Here is a 14,467-nt window from a genome sequence, read left to right on the forward strand (position 1 = left end):
ACGGGACAAATTGTCCCTAATCCAAAGCCACATAGGGAAGACTTTGATAATAGGACCTAAAATCTACGTCAGGACCAACAGGATTTCCATCAATAACGACACCCAGTTAGCTGCAAAAGGCACGCCACTCACCGTACCGCCACTGATCTCTTCAAACGCCAACAGCCTGATGTCACTGATGACGGGGCGAGCACCTAGTGACAACAATATATATCACAATCGCCGAACACCACCTGTACCACAACATCGATGGTACAATTATCCGGGTAAGTTAATATGCTCAGACATAATTTATCATAACAATTTTTTGTGAGTTTATTCCTATAAGTTTAGACTTCACCACTTGTAACTTTTAACAACACACGTGATGTTGCAACCTTGAACGTCCCGCCTACTGCCCACCTACCGGACAAAATAAATTGTAATTTGTACGCTTACTATACATATGCAAACAATTGTGTGCCACTCCACTGAGATGGGGGAATTCAAACATTCACAGGGAACTGCAATTTTACCTGTGTAACAATGTCCGTAGCATATATAATCATCCGATTATCCTATTTCAGTCGGTCCATGCAGAGAGTGCATTTTTACAGAAAAAATCCTTCATGAATGATTATACATATACCTCTCTAGGCTCCAGATAACCATTTGCTAAAATTTATATTAAACATCTTTATATTAAACTTCATTATTATCACTCCCTCCATTAACATTTCTAAAATACTTCAATCATTACACACATGCATGTTGTGTACAAATAATTACACCTTTACAACTTTTATGTGCCGACAATTGAGCCAAACTGTCAATTTTCTTTTCTGTCCAGCATTGGTTCCTATTAACACACACAACTCTTAACACTGTAACCTAAAACACATGTGTGCAAATGTTACTTTGCACATCAGTGTATCAAAGGCAATGAACTACAATACCAATGTCACAGCCTCAATTCATGCCTTCAAATCACAATTGAAGCCACACTTTTCATCAATGCTGTTAAAACCTCTCAATATTATGACCATACTTCAGACAATTATCACACAATATTCTCACACCTTATCTACACATATTTTCATAGACTACCTAACATATCTTTAGTGTAGTCCATACCACCTACTCCCCTACATCATGCTTCGATAAATATACACAATTGAAACACTATTGTGCTTTCATGTACTATGAGATTTCCAAAATATATAGCAATATTTTCGCTCGTTAAAGGTTCCTTTCCTATTCTCCATTCACTTATCAATACACACAACAATATAACCCACATAAAATATTTAATCCATCTCACTCTTCTAATTTTAGCACCAAATGCCCAAACTAGTGAAAATGAAGAGTGGCCAAGAAATATCTATCACTGATATAACAGTAGGAGATGAAACAGGCTCAATTCACGCAAGCTTATGGCGAGACATGGCCACTTTGCCTATAAATAAAAGTGGGTGTTAACATCTTGTTAAAAGAGTTACAGTCAATTATTCTTCATACACCAAGACCAGTACCTCTCAGTAAATTACACTGATGAATTAGAGGTTAGTTATTATTTCCAATCTACCACATTTCACACCACCTAATCTTTGAAACCAAAAAATCATTTGACACCACCACATTTTGCACCAATACTTTGACTGTATGTATTAGCACTGTGTTTTTGATGAATGCCACAAATAAGCAGGATGCACTGACTCAAAGTATCAGAGATTTTCACGCTCTTTTGGTAATAAAATCCATAAAAACAAAATATTTAATGTTTTAGCTTTCTCATATTTGTTATCACCCTCATGAGCTCAGCATTTGTCACCTAACTTAGTCACATGACCAGCTACTATCCATTTATAAATCCAAGTGCCACATTCCAAATCCAGAAATTACCATTCTCTCACATGACATCATACTTTATTCTCTCCATAGATATTATCCCCTGTGATGACAGAATCCTCGACAATGATAATACAGGGCATTTGTTTGGAAACCCTGGAGGAACAACAAGAAATTTTCGCCACTGGAGATAATGACCTATTCCTGGACCTGTTCATCAAAAAAGACAGGTCTACTATCAGCTTTACATGTCGACCCCACCACAGCCACTCTCGATGACATTCTGTGTTTACTACCATTCACATACAAAATCAAACTATAGACAAAGACACAATCATCAACATTTCAGAGGCTTAATTGTTCATGATTCAAACCAATCCAAACACAGTTCAGTACTAGCTACTTTGAATACAACGTCCCTAGGCATTGCTTCATTTACAATTTGCTCATGTTTTAAAATTTGTAATTCAAGTCCTTCAATTTCATTGTGCTGATGTATTACAATTTATAATGACATCTGCCCATTTATATTTTGTGAGCACTCGCTGCCATTCTGTGTTAGCGCTGGGTTTGGAAAGCTGTTAGCCACTGTGGCGAATAGTTTCAAATTTTATTAGCCACAGACAAATTTTATTAGCCACACATTTTTACGAAAACAAAGCTTTCTATAATGCTATAATCTCCAATGTCGGTTGCATGCACAAGAATAAACTATCAACACATCAACCTTGTATCCAATTGTCTTCATTTTAACACTGGAAATTGCTTGATTCTGGACCCTGATGTAGCCCTGCGTACGATGCTGTGTGTTCCGCTACAGCTAATCGCCCCGCTCACCACAAAGCGAGTGAGCGGGGCGATTAGCTGTAGCGGAACACGCAGCATCGTACGCAGGGCTCGACCCCAATGCAAATCGACAGCAGCACGCAACGTTGAGACCACGATTAAAATGAACTGCAACACGGAAGGTTGGGACCGCGATGCAAATCAACAGCATGACAGCAACACTGAACGTTCGGACTGCGATTAAAATAGAAGTTTGGTTACACGTAATTACGTTCCATCAGTACACGTAGCGTCTTTGTCACGTCATGTGGCACAGACGTTCGGAACGTCATCAAACGACACTTCCACATGTAGTCTTAATTACGTGTAGTAATTTTTAGATTTTCTTGGTGATTTGCGGGAATTTAGACAGGAAATCTCGTTAAGTACTAGTATGAGTATCATTGTAAATTAGCAAACATCTTTGATATCAGAAAATTCCGTAGAGTTCACCTGCACAAGACGTACGTGCTATGATTTCCTGACATAAATGAAATGTTGTCCAATTCAACTTTTTACCTGAAGCTGTCACAAAAATTTCCGTAAACCACATCACGGTCCCTCCTGTGGCGGGACCGTGACCACATAAATAACTGTATTACAGAAAATTGTTAAATTTAATATAACGAGCTTTAATTGTTTCTTAAAACTTAGCCGAATTTAGTATGTTTCTGAAAAAACAATACGGCAAAATCAACCAAAAAAATCACAACTGAGCATGGATACGCGTACGCCACTGTGTGCCTTCAGACGTACACGTAATTAGATTATAATCTCTCTAATGAACAACACGGAACGTCGAGACCGCGATGCAAATCGACAACAACACGGAATGCGTCGCTGGGATGGCGATTTTAATGAACATCAATAGGGGACCATGAGGACCGCGATGCAAATCGACCACCATTAAAATAAGACCTCGATTAAAATGCGCAACACGTAACGTCTAGACCACGATGCAAATAAATTTCAACACCGAACTTTGTGACCACGATTAAAATGCATGTGTCTGCTGTAGCAAAAGTTTCAATTCTCGCGAGTGTTCGCTTTGCTTGCTGCACACTAGACAAAATGACGTCAAATTTATCGCGAGACTAGGGCTCGATTGCGTCTGCCTGCATTTTCAATTCTCGCGATAGTCATTTATGTGCATGCTGTACACTATACAAATTGATGTCAAATCTCTCGCGAGACTTGGCTCGAGTGCAATTGCGTACGTCGGAGAGAACAATACGGAAGTAGACATAGTTTTTTCGCGAATCGCCGAAAGAGAAGCGCAGATCAACAAAAGACTAAAAAACCCCACGTTTTTGCTTATTTTGCGGAATTTTTTCAACAAAAATCACATTCGCCACTGTGGCGAATTAGGATCGATTTTTCTTCGCCACTGCTGATTTCAATTCGCATTTGCGAACGTGGCGAATGGGCAGCGCGAACACAGCCATTCTTGGATCAGACAGTTCTTTGTCGACTACTACTCAACTGTTAGCTTTGAAAAGCTTTCAACACTGTCTGGAGGAATACCTCAAGCTCTTACCGATATATTTACATTGTGATCAATTTGGAACTCATATTTTTGCCCCTATTTTTACCAATTTGATTTTAGAAATTTATCTATAGTTAGTAACTTCATTGTGAGTTTTATTTCATTCCACTGTTTATTTAGCTTTATTGTGATTTTTACTTTGTTTATTTTGCCTCACATTTTTTCATTTGCATTTTGTTAAGTCTGCCTCAAGTTTGCGTAGCTTAATAATGTATTACGTCATTCAAATTTCCAAGATTTGGCCTATATTTTGTTACCTAAATTATCTCAGTATCTGCTTCGCTTAAAACTTTCTTCACAAAAAATTCTACAAACTGAAGTACTTTCACATTCATTATAACTCATTTATCATTCCACTTCCTCAAAGGCGAAGTTCACCAAGGATGATTTTTACAGATGTGCCACCTTTGTGATCACTCACCTCGCAAAAGCTTTTTTTGCTATTTGTAACTCATGCAAATTTTCACAAAACCAATAAATAATACAGTAACTTCGATTTAAGGGCGTCATCAACTCCATGTAATTTGGATTTTTTATTTATTCCATCGTCCGAAGTATTGGCTCTGGTTTGCAGGCAAACGTATTCTGTTGCTGACGACTTGGTTACTACCGGTATGTACGCTGTTTTCGTACCGAGAATGAGGTCAATGCTATGGGGATACCGCCTGTACTGAGCAGGGACTGCTTTTGTTATGCAAACCGCTAGCTGTACAATGGCCGCTAGGCATGGGGAGACGTTGATGGCTAGAACAATGGAAGCATATTGCGTTGTACCCGTGCATTGCAAAAGTGAGACTGACAACTTGGGTGTAGTGACTGGTTATCACTGGTTAGCTGCAGCCCAAGCCATGACAGTACAAACCCGTACCTGACTGAGGACCGCTCTATTAAGTCGGTAATGAACGGTAACACTAGTACTCCTAAGCTAACTCCAAAATGAACTGGCTAAACTACATGGAAGCTGTGCTTCAATGGCTCAGCCATGTCGTTAGAACAACGGCAAACACGTAGTTTTTGTGCTACACTGCCAAGTCGTTGAAGGTAAATATTCAATTGACCCTACCCTGGGGAAACAGGACAGGTTTGCCGGTGCTGCTGCACCCCTAGCATGACCCCCAGGGTCTCAGACTAACAGACAAGCGAGGTGATGTTTGTGCCTAGCGGACATGCGCAATACTGAAGGAGTTTATTTCCAAAAAAAATAAGCATGAAATGGCAATAAAATGACTCAACTCTGGGGCAAACAAAGCCGGTGACCTCAATTTTTTTCTGCAGTAACCCTTGAGCACCTTCCCCTGTCTACGGGCATGTAGAAATTATCAAAGTCTAACATGTATAAGTACGGCTAAAACTGCCCTGAAAATGGGCGGTTTCTGCCAAAATGCCTGGCAGGATAATGTGCAGGAGAGCCAATCTTTTGCAGGAACATATTATGGGGCCGTTTTCTACTGACTTGGCAGGATAACGGACAAGGGGACTCGGCAGGAAAAGGGTTTTGTACAGGTGCACAGAGAGATACCGTAGAGTAGTTTCACAATGTGCCAGTTGTGATCCAGTGCCATTGGCGCTATTTTTTAATTTTCTTGTCAAGATTAGCAACAAAAAGCTAGCATGTATCCAAGCAAGAATAATCAATATTACAAGGGCAATCAATACAAAAAACCTGATACCAATGCTACAACTCCTTGTTTAAACATGAATGGTGCATCTAAAATCAACACTTTTTCAACATAAAGAAATGACAGCACTAAACGGAGCTATGGCCAGTAGTTGGTAAAAATGCACATTTCACATTGTTGAAGCTATCGTGCTATGGGGAGTTGTATGCCATTGTACATTATAGAACCCAAACGTGTAAGGCAAACCTGCATGACTAAACACTGCAAAAGTCTGCACGTTAGACATTTTAGACACGTTAGGTGTGTACACATTAGGTTTGCACGATACACGATAGGTCAGCATGATTGGCATGGTGGATTTTGACCGATGTTGAAAACCTAAAATGACATACACGTTAGACATTTTAGACACGTTAGGTCCGTACACGTAAGGTCTGCACGATGCACAATAGGTTTGCATGATTGGCATGAAAGAAATTGGAGTCATGTGGAGAACCTAAAATGACATACACGTTAGACATTTTAGACACGTTAGGTCCGTACACGTAAGGTCTGCACGATACACGATAGGTTTGCACGATTGGCATGATAGATTTTGACTCATGTGGAGAACCTAAAATGACATGCACGTTAGACATTTTAGACACGTTAGGTGTGTACACGTTAGGTTTGCACGATACACGATAGGTTTGCACGATTGGCATGATAGATTTTGACCGATGTTGAAAACCTAAAATGACATGCACGTTAGACATTTTAGACACGTTAGGTCCGTACACGTAAGGTCTGCACGATACACGATAGGTTTGCATGATTGGCATGATAGAAATTGGAGTCATGTGGAGAACCTAAAATGACATACACGTTAGACATTTTAGACACGTTAGGTCCGTACACGTTAGGTTTGCACGATACACGATAGGTTTTCACGATTGGCATGATAGATTTTGACTCATGTGGAGAACCTAAAATGACATGCACGTTAGATATTTTAGACACGTTAGGTGCGTACACGTTAGGTCTGCACGATACAAGATAGGTTTGCACGATTGGCATGATAGAGGTAGACCTTACCGTGTTTGTAGGCCATCACGTGAATCTTGAGAAATATCGTATAACGTGCCGACCTAAGATTCACGGAGCTAACGTGTCTAAAATGTCTAACGTGTATGTCATTTTAGGTTGTCCACGAGTCAAAATCTATCATGGCAATCATGCAAAGCTATCGTGTATCGTGCAAACCTAACGAGTACGGATCTAACGTGTCTAAAATGTCTAACAAGTATGTCATTTTAGGGTCTCCAGATAAGTTGAATGGTAAAGTCATGATATACACGTTAGACATTTTAGACACGTTAGGTCCGTACACGCTACCCCGGCGAAAGTGTCGGTGGTCTAACATGGACTACCATGTTAGTTCATGGTCATATGACCATGGTCAACCTTGGTAGTTCATGGTCGACCATGTTTGTTAAATGGCACAAATTACCATGGTTGTCCATGGTCACCAACCATGGTCAACCACGGTAAACCAAGGTAGTTAACCATGGTTAACCATGGTTGACCATGGGCATCAAACGTGGTTGACCATGTTATTAACCTTGGTCAACCATGATCACCGTCAAATGGTATTTGATGGTTTTTGAATCAAAACCTTGGGTAGAAATTGTCAGAACGGAAAAAATCTTGGTATAAACCTCACTAAAACTCTGCAAAACACCAGTGATCCCTGACTGGTGTCATTATAACTTGACAGACTCGCTTAAGGATCAGCAACTTAGTCTCCATTATAGTGTCCACTGCAATAACAGCCAAGCCCTTCAGATTCTATCAAAGATCATCCTCCAACATCTTCTGAGTGTTTCCCTGAATGTTCGATGAGCAAATAAATCCAAAATTTCTCCAAAATCGATGTTAAAAACAAAGCTACTTTTCCAGTTGTTCACTGAACAGACAATCCGTTTGAAGTGAATTTTGAAGATGGCTGCTTCAAATGAGCCAATCAAATGCATTGCTTTATGACATGTGACATCATGGTAAAGGGTCAAAGGTCCAATGACAATGGACCTATGACCTTGCCTATGTTGATATCATGTTTCGAGGCAAACATTGAGTGAGACTGAGATAGTCTTAACTTCCTGCCATTGCAGCAGTGCTTTCATGCCCTCCATGTCAATAATTCCAAGAAATTCAGCTCGATATCTGTCCAGTCTTCTGACATGAACAAGAATACAGCAAATTGGTCTAAGCTTCCCGGGCAACGACATTAATTCTCTCTAACAACTGTGAATGATGTCAAGAGAATCAACTATGTAAATATAGGAGTGTATATACATACAGCCTATTATCAATATGATCAAAATTGGGCATCAAAATTAAACTACCATGAGTCATCAAATACCATGGTCAACCATGGTAGCCGATATCCATAAACAGGTCAGCCATGATAGACCGTGGTTAACTGTGGTAGACCATAGTATTGGAATGCCTACTGTGGTCTCATATCATGGCCAACCATGGTAGTTCATGGTCAAACATCAAAAACCATCAAATAACTTGTTGACCATGGTACACCACAGTTGACATTTCGCTGGGGAAGGTTTGCAAGATACACGATAGGTTTGCACGATTGGCATGATAGATTTTGACCCATGTGGAGAACCTAAAATGACATGCACGTTAGACATTTTAGACATGTTAAGTCCGTACACATTAGGTTTGCACGATACACGATAGGTTTGCACGATTGGCATGATAGATTTTGACCCATGTCGAGAACCTAAAATGACATACACGTTAGACATTTTAGACACGTTAGGTGCGTACACGTTAGGTTTGCACGATACACGATAGGTTTGCACGATTGGCAAGATAGATTTTGACCCATGTGGAGAACCTAAAATGACATGCACGTTAGACATTTTAGACATGTTAGGTCCGTACACGTTAGGTTTGCACGATACACGATAGGTTTGCACGATTGGCATGATAGATTTTGACCCATGTCGAGAACCTAAAATGACATACACGTTAGACATTTTAGACACGTTAGGTGCGTACACGTTAGGTCGGCACGTTACACGATAGGTTTGCACGATTGGCATGATAGACTTAGACATTATCGTGTTTGTAGGCCATCACGTGAATCTTGAGACATATCGTATAACGTGCCAACCTAAGATTTACGGAGCTAACGTGTCTAAAATGTCTAACGTGTATGTCATTTTAGGTTGTCCAAGAGTCAAAATCTATCATGCCAATCGTTCAAATTTATCGTGTAACGTGCTGACCCAACGTGTACGGACCTAACGTGTCTAAAATGTCTAACGTGTATGTCCAGATAAGTCGAATGGTACCATATGTCAATCGTGCAGTCATGATATACACGTTAGACACTTTAGACACGATAGGTGCATCCATGTTTGGCGTGCACGATACACGATAGGTTTGCACGATTGGCATGATAGAATAGGACTTATTTGTACGCCCTAAAATGCAATACATGTTAGACATAGGTTCTTTAACGTTAGGTTTGCACGATACACGATAGGTTTGCACGTTTGGCATTTTAGGCACGTTAGTTCCAACCTGGCATACACGTTAGACATTTTAGAAACGATAGGTGCGGATATGTTGGGTCTGCACGATACACGATAGGTTTGCAAGTTTGGCTTTTTTGGTCACGTTAGTTCAGCTGTTAGTTCCGACCTAACATGTCAAACATGCACTACTAAAATGTAAAAATGCCTAAAAATGAAAAAATCCCGACTTCTGGCCATGGATGACTAAACGTTGTAAAACATCAGCTACAATTAAGAGGGTCTATGTTTTACACCTCAAGAAATAAGCAATTGTAATGATGTACATGCCAAAGATATAAAGCTGCAGTGTACTGATTACTATGTGTTATATGTCATTACAGGAAGCATTCATCATAGCTCTTTTCAGTTATGAATCAAGGGATAAACAATGTACATGTACCGCATTTGTAATGCATTGATTTCCCTTTGTAACTGCTATGACCAATACATTACATCCGCAAACTGTCTTGATTATATTTTACAATTAGGTGATAATTTATACGACAGTGTTATCCAGCAGTTGTGAAACACCAAATCTTTCCATTCAGACATGCTCATGATTGATGAATTACCTAGCTTAAGGGGATATTAACTCTAAAAAATACATCATCAAAAAAAGTAGACTATATTTGTAGGTATGTTACATTGTGATGCGGAGACTTGATGTCCAAACAGTATGAAATTAAAGGTTGCTATATGCAAGTAGCATTCACAACAACTGGTAAATTATTACTGATTGTCAATGGTTACTGTATTGCACTCATGCGAGGTCAATGAGATCAGTATTTTGTATTTGATTTGCATGGTCACAATGATGTTGGTCTACCCGACAGTGATGGAACAAGCATATTTATGTGTTTTCATAAACAAGTACATTTATAGTACAATTATGTGTTAACTTTACTGGTGCACCCACACTGCCATGCAATGACAACATATGAAATTCAGGAAATATGCATTGAAAGGGAAGTTGAACACACTCATGTTGTCACCAGTGATCCGCAAGATTAGTTAATTAAGAACTACTTCAATTTCCGATTAAAACAGCAAACTAGATTGTCAAAGCAAAAGAGCCACGTGTTCCTGGTCTGCTCGCAATTTCTCAGTGCAGTGTGCGAGAAGCATCCAAAAAACGCCTAAATTTCGACTTTTTTCAGGTAAAGTTGGACTGGTGTATAATAATAAAGTTATTCCAAAAATACCGGGATTTATGTCCGAGTACATCGTGCACCTTCAGTATTGTTCAAGACGCGTAGTGTCGAGGACAATACTGAAGCTGCACGATGTACGAGGACATCAATCCTGGTATTTTGGGAATAACCTTATATTATACCCATGATTCTTAAAGTTTTCATAAACTTCAAATTTGAGATTTCATTATTTCCCAAGGTTCACTTCCACATGTTTTGACAAAACATGTACAGCCCTAACTGAGCCCTAATAAATCATGCAAATTTATACAAAAATCTACCTTACAGATGTGTCCCTAAGCAATTGTTACAGTTTGGATTTTCACAAAAATTCAAATAATCTTGAAAATATCGAAATGAATTTCCATACAGACTTCACACGACACTTACAGGCCACAAACGTCACATTACAACATTGAAATCAATGATCACCTCACTTGACTCAATGCACTTATGCAGGGTTTAGGAAGATACAAATGAAGTTGAGATTATTAATGTAAAGACTAAAGATCTCTTACTTTATGCAAATGCAAATGAAAAGTGGGCCAGTTAACACCTTCTTTGTTTGCCTGGAAACCATCTTTTGTTTGTAACAATGGAAAGACGCTAAGGGACCGTTCAGTTTTTATGGCCGGGGGGGGGCCGGCAAAATCCAGGGGGGGGGGTCATCATAATTTTGGAATCCGAGAAGGGGGGGTCATCACTTTTTCACTGGTAGGAAAGGGGGGGTCACCACATTTTCAAAAACATAATACCTACAATAAAGTTCACTTTTATGCCATGGCTATGATCGACCCTCTTTACCGGCGGGCCGACTTCGGCGGCCCACTACAATAAATATACTTTATGTATTACCCATGACCCTCTTAACGGGCAGACGCCTTTGGCGGACCACTCCAATTAGGTTTACTTCATGCAATGGCCATGATCAACCCTCTTTACCGGCGGGCCGCCTGCGGCGGCCCACTACAATAAATTGACTTTATTGTAATACCCCATCACCATCTTAACGGCCGAACGCCTTCAGCGGCCGTGTTCAGTAAAGTTTACTTCGTGCAATGGCCATGGTCGACCCTCTTTTTACCAGCAGGCCACCTTTGGTGGCCCACTAGAATAAAGTTGACTTTACGTAATGGCCCATGACCCTCTTAACCGGAGGGCTGCCTTTGGCGAACCACTCCAATAAAGTTTACTTTATACAATGTCCATGGACATAAGTTGTCTATGGAAATGAAGTTCAAAATTGCCTTACAGTCGTCCTAATTAACAGACATTTGCATGGATGTGGCTGAGAAGTTTGTGCACTGGCATCTCTGCTACACGAATAAAGCGCGCTGCGTACCGAGTTCAAATCCAAACCATGCGGGTAAATTTGACATATGGGTTTTGGTTATTTTTCAGCGGGGGGGGGGGGGGGGTCATCAAATTTTTTCGTCTGACAAAGGGGGGGGTCATCATTTTTTAGCGAAAAATGCAGGGGGGTCATCATTTTTTTGAACACCGGCGACAAGATTTTGCCGCCCCCCCGGCCGTAAAAACTGAACGGTCCCTAATGCCTGTGTCAACACTCCCTGTATAACACTGAGCTGGCTAAAACCTAGCTCTGCATGGCAGGGCTGTGTGTATTACCGGCGTTATACGGCCTCCCTGTGGTGGGAGGCCGTATAACGGCGTACAACGCTGGTAACACACAGCCCTGCTACGCAGTGCTACTCTGTCATGCAGAGCTAGCTAAAACCATACGTACAGTACGTCGACAGGGCAATACATTCTCTTGCTGTCGCTTCTCACCAGCACGAGAATACCGCGTAAGTATGGATATTTACCGTCCCCTTTTCAACCAGTGGATATTTTTATTTATTTATTAGCCGTGTACTTCACAATAATGAAAGAAAGAGAAGGGGGTAAGTGAAATCACATTTATTTACCCATGCATTCCTACACACAGGCGCTTCTTAGCTGGGTCGTCTGCTAAGTAGATCGATTTTCGGATCGATCTATTGATTCCGTAGTCGATATGCCCACCACTGCAACCTAAATACTCACATATCGACTACGGGATCAATAGATCGATCCGAAAATCGATCTACTTAGCAGACGACCCAGCTAAGGAGCGCCTGTGTTCCTACAATACAAGATATGAGCCAATTTGCCCATGTCCCTACCAAGTCATAGAAAAAATCTATTCTCAGCTTACCGTATGTGATCAGACACTTTGCTTCTGTTCCACATCACTGCAATATAGGAATAAACTTATATTCCAAGGCGACGAAATGACATCAGCTGACATAACATTCGGGGGTGAACTGAGCTGGCCTGTTGCAACGGTGCACACTACGAATGAAACATTATACACATATTGACTGGCCATGAGGGCAACAGCATACGTCTGTACCCCGAGGGACTGTGAGTCACCCCCAAAAACAGACTGTTTCCCGAGGCCGTAGGCCGAGGGAAACAGTCTGTTTTTGGGGGTGACTCACAGGCCCGAGGGGTTAAAGACGTATGCTGTTGCCCTTATGGCCAGTCAATATGTGTTTTGTAACACACCTCATCCGCAGCCATGCATAAGAACGCACCATACACAAAACTTGTAGCATGTAATATTTTATACATTTAATTGAACATTAATTCAAACTTCAAACCATGTTACATGGAATTCAAACATTACAATAAAGTCATGCTTCAATCATGGAAACTCAAACTTAACAGCAAACTACTTTTGTTTGCAGTTTATCAGTAAATGCAATGTGCTGATCACTGTTCACTTTGATGGTTATGGATATGTACAACACACCCATGGAAGTTGTAACTCACAGTTTTACTGTTTTTTAATTGTTGTTGTGACTGAATATTGATGGGAAACAATGGAGAGTTGGTGAGATCGCCAAGGATGTGGTCTTCTTGTGATGGTGTCAAGATTGGAGAGCCTGGTGTCGGCGCAATTTGAAGGGGAGGATATTCTTCGGATGTTGACGGACTGCCTTGGATTTTGGAGGACAGCACATTACTCATCTCCCTCTTCTTCTCTTCACCAACCCTTGCATACTGGCGGATACTAGTTTCAGATTTGTGTCCGCTGATACTCATTATATGCCTTGCTTCAAAGCCCTCGTCATCCAAGGTTGTGACGGTTGTTGCACGGAGACAATGATTTGTGTATATACGTGAACATTGCGCTTCTATTGAAATATATTTCATCTTATCTCCGAGTGTGTTTTTCCCAACTACCATGTTGTCATACCAGATACTTGCATCTACGCCAAGTTTGGTCATCAATTTGGGTCTCTGCCACATAGCTTCACATGATGGATTCAGTCTCTTTACGTACGCGTCGAAAGACATCAGCGGGCAGGTGTATTTCCCTGGTGTTTCATACATTCTACCTTCTTGGCTAGCTTCGCTGTCATCCATTCCACCACGGTGATTCTTTGTTTGCATATCCCGGGAAAATGAGACGTATCTGAGTCCCGTTGAATCCGTCTGTGTGCAAAAGTGCGATTTCGTCATGACACGGAGATTCTCTCGACCGCGATTGCATAAATGAATCATGATATCGATAAAAACCTTATTCTGCAGGCCTCGAGGCGTTGACTGGTCGACTGCGGAAGATGACATGATTTTCGCCATGTCCTCTTTGGTGATCGGGTGTTTGTGTTGCACGGAGCCTTTTCCTTCCGCTTTTAATTTGACGAGCATAGCTTTAAATACTTCGTTAGCAGCCTTGAAATCATCGTCGTTAACGATATCAAAGTCCGATGACTTCTGAAAATGGCGCTGTAGACCATATCTGATGCTTAACATCGATTTCTTCGCATAGAGTTGACCATCATTACGACGTAAGCTTGCGTAGAAATTACGTAGCAATTCACACAACTC

General features: G+C 40.7%; 1 protein-coding gene and 1 long non-coding RNA gene across 2 annotated transcripts in view; both read right to left on the bottom strand.

Moving 5' to 3' along the window:
- The window catches only part of LOC139114822 (uncharacterized), a 54,457-nt gene extending 41,558 nt beyond the window's left edge, over window positions 1–12,899 (bottom strand). The window contains exon 1 of the long non-coding RNA XR_011547949.1: window positions 12,786–12,899. This is a non-coding gene — a long non-coding RNA (uncharacterized lncRNA). The remainder of the gene's footprint in view (window positions 1–12,785) is intronic.
- The window catches only part of LOC139114825 (uncharacterized), a 514,135-nt gene that overhangs the window by 420,783 nt on the left and 78,885 nt on the right, over window positions 1–14,467 (bottom strand). The gene's annotated exons all lie outside the window — the stretch shown is intronic.

Source organism: Ptychodera flava, chromosome 16 (genome assembly GCF_041260155.1).
Source record: "Ptychodera flava strain L36383 chromosome 16, AS_Pfla_20210202, whole genome shotgun sequence".
Classification (NCBI taxonomy): Eukaryota; Metazoa; Hemichordata; class Enteropneusta; family Ptychoderidae; genus Ptychodera; species Ptychodera flava.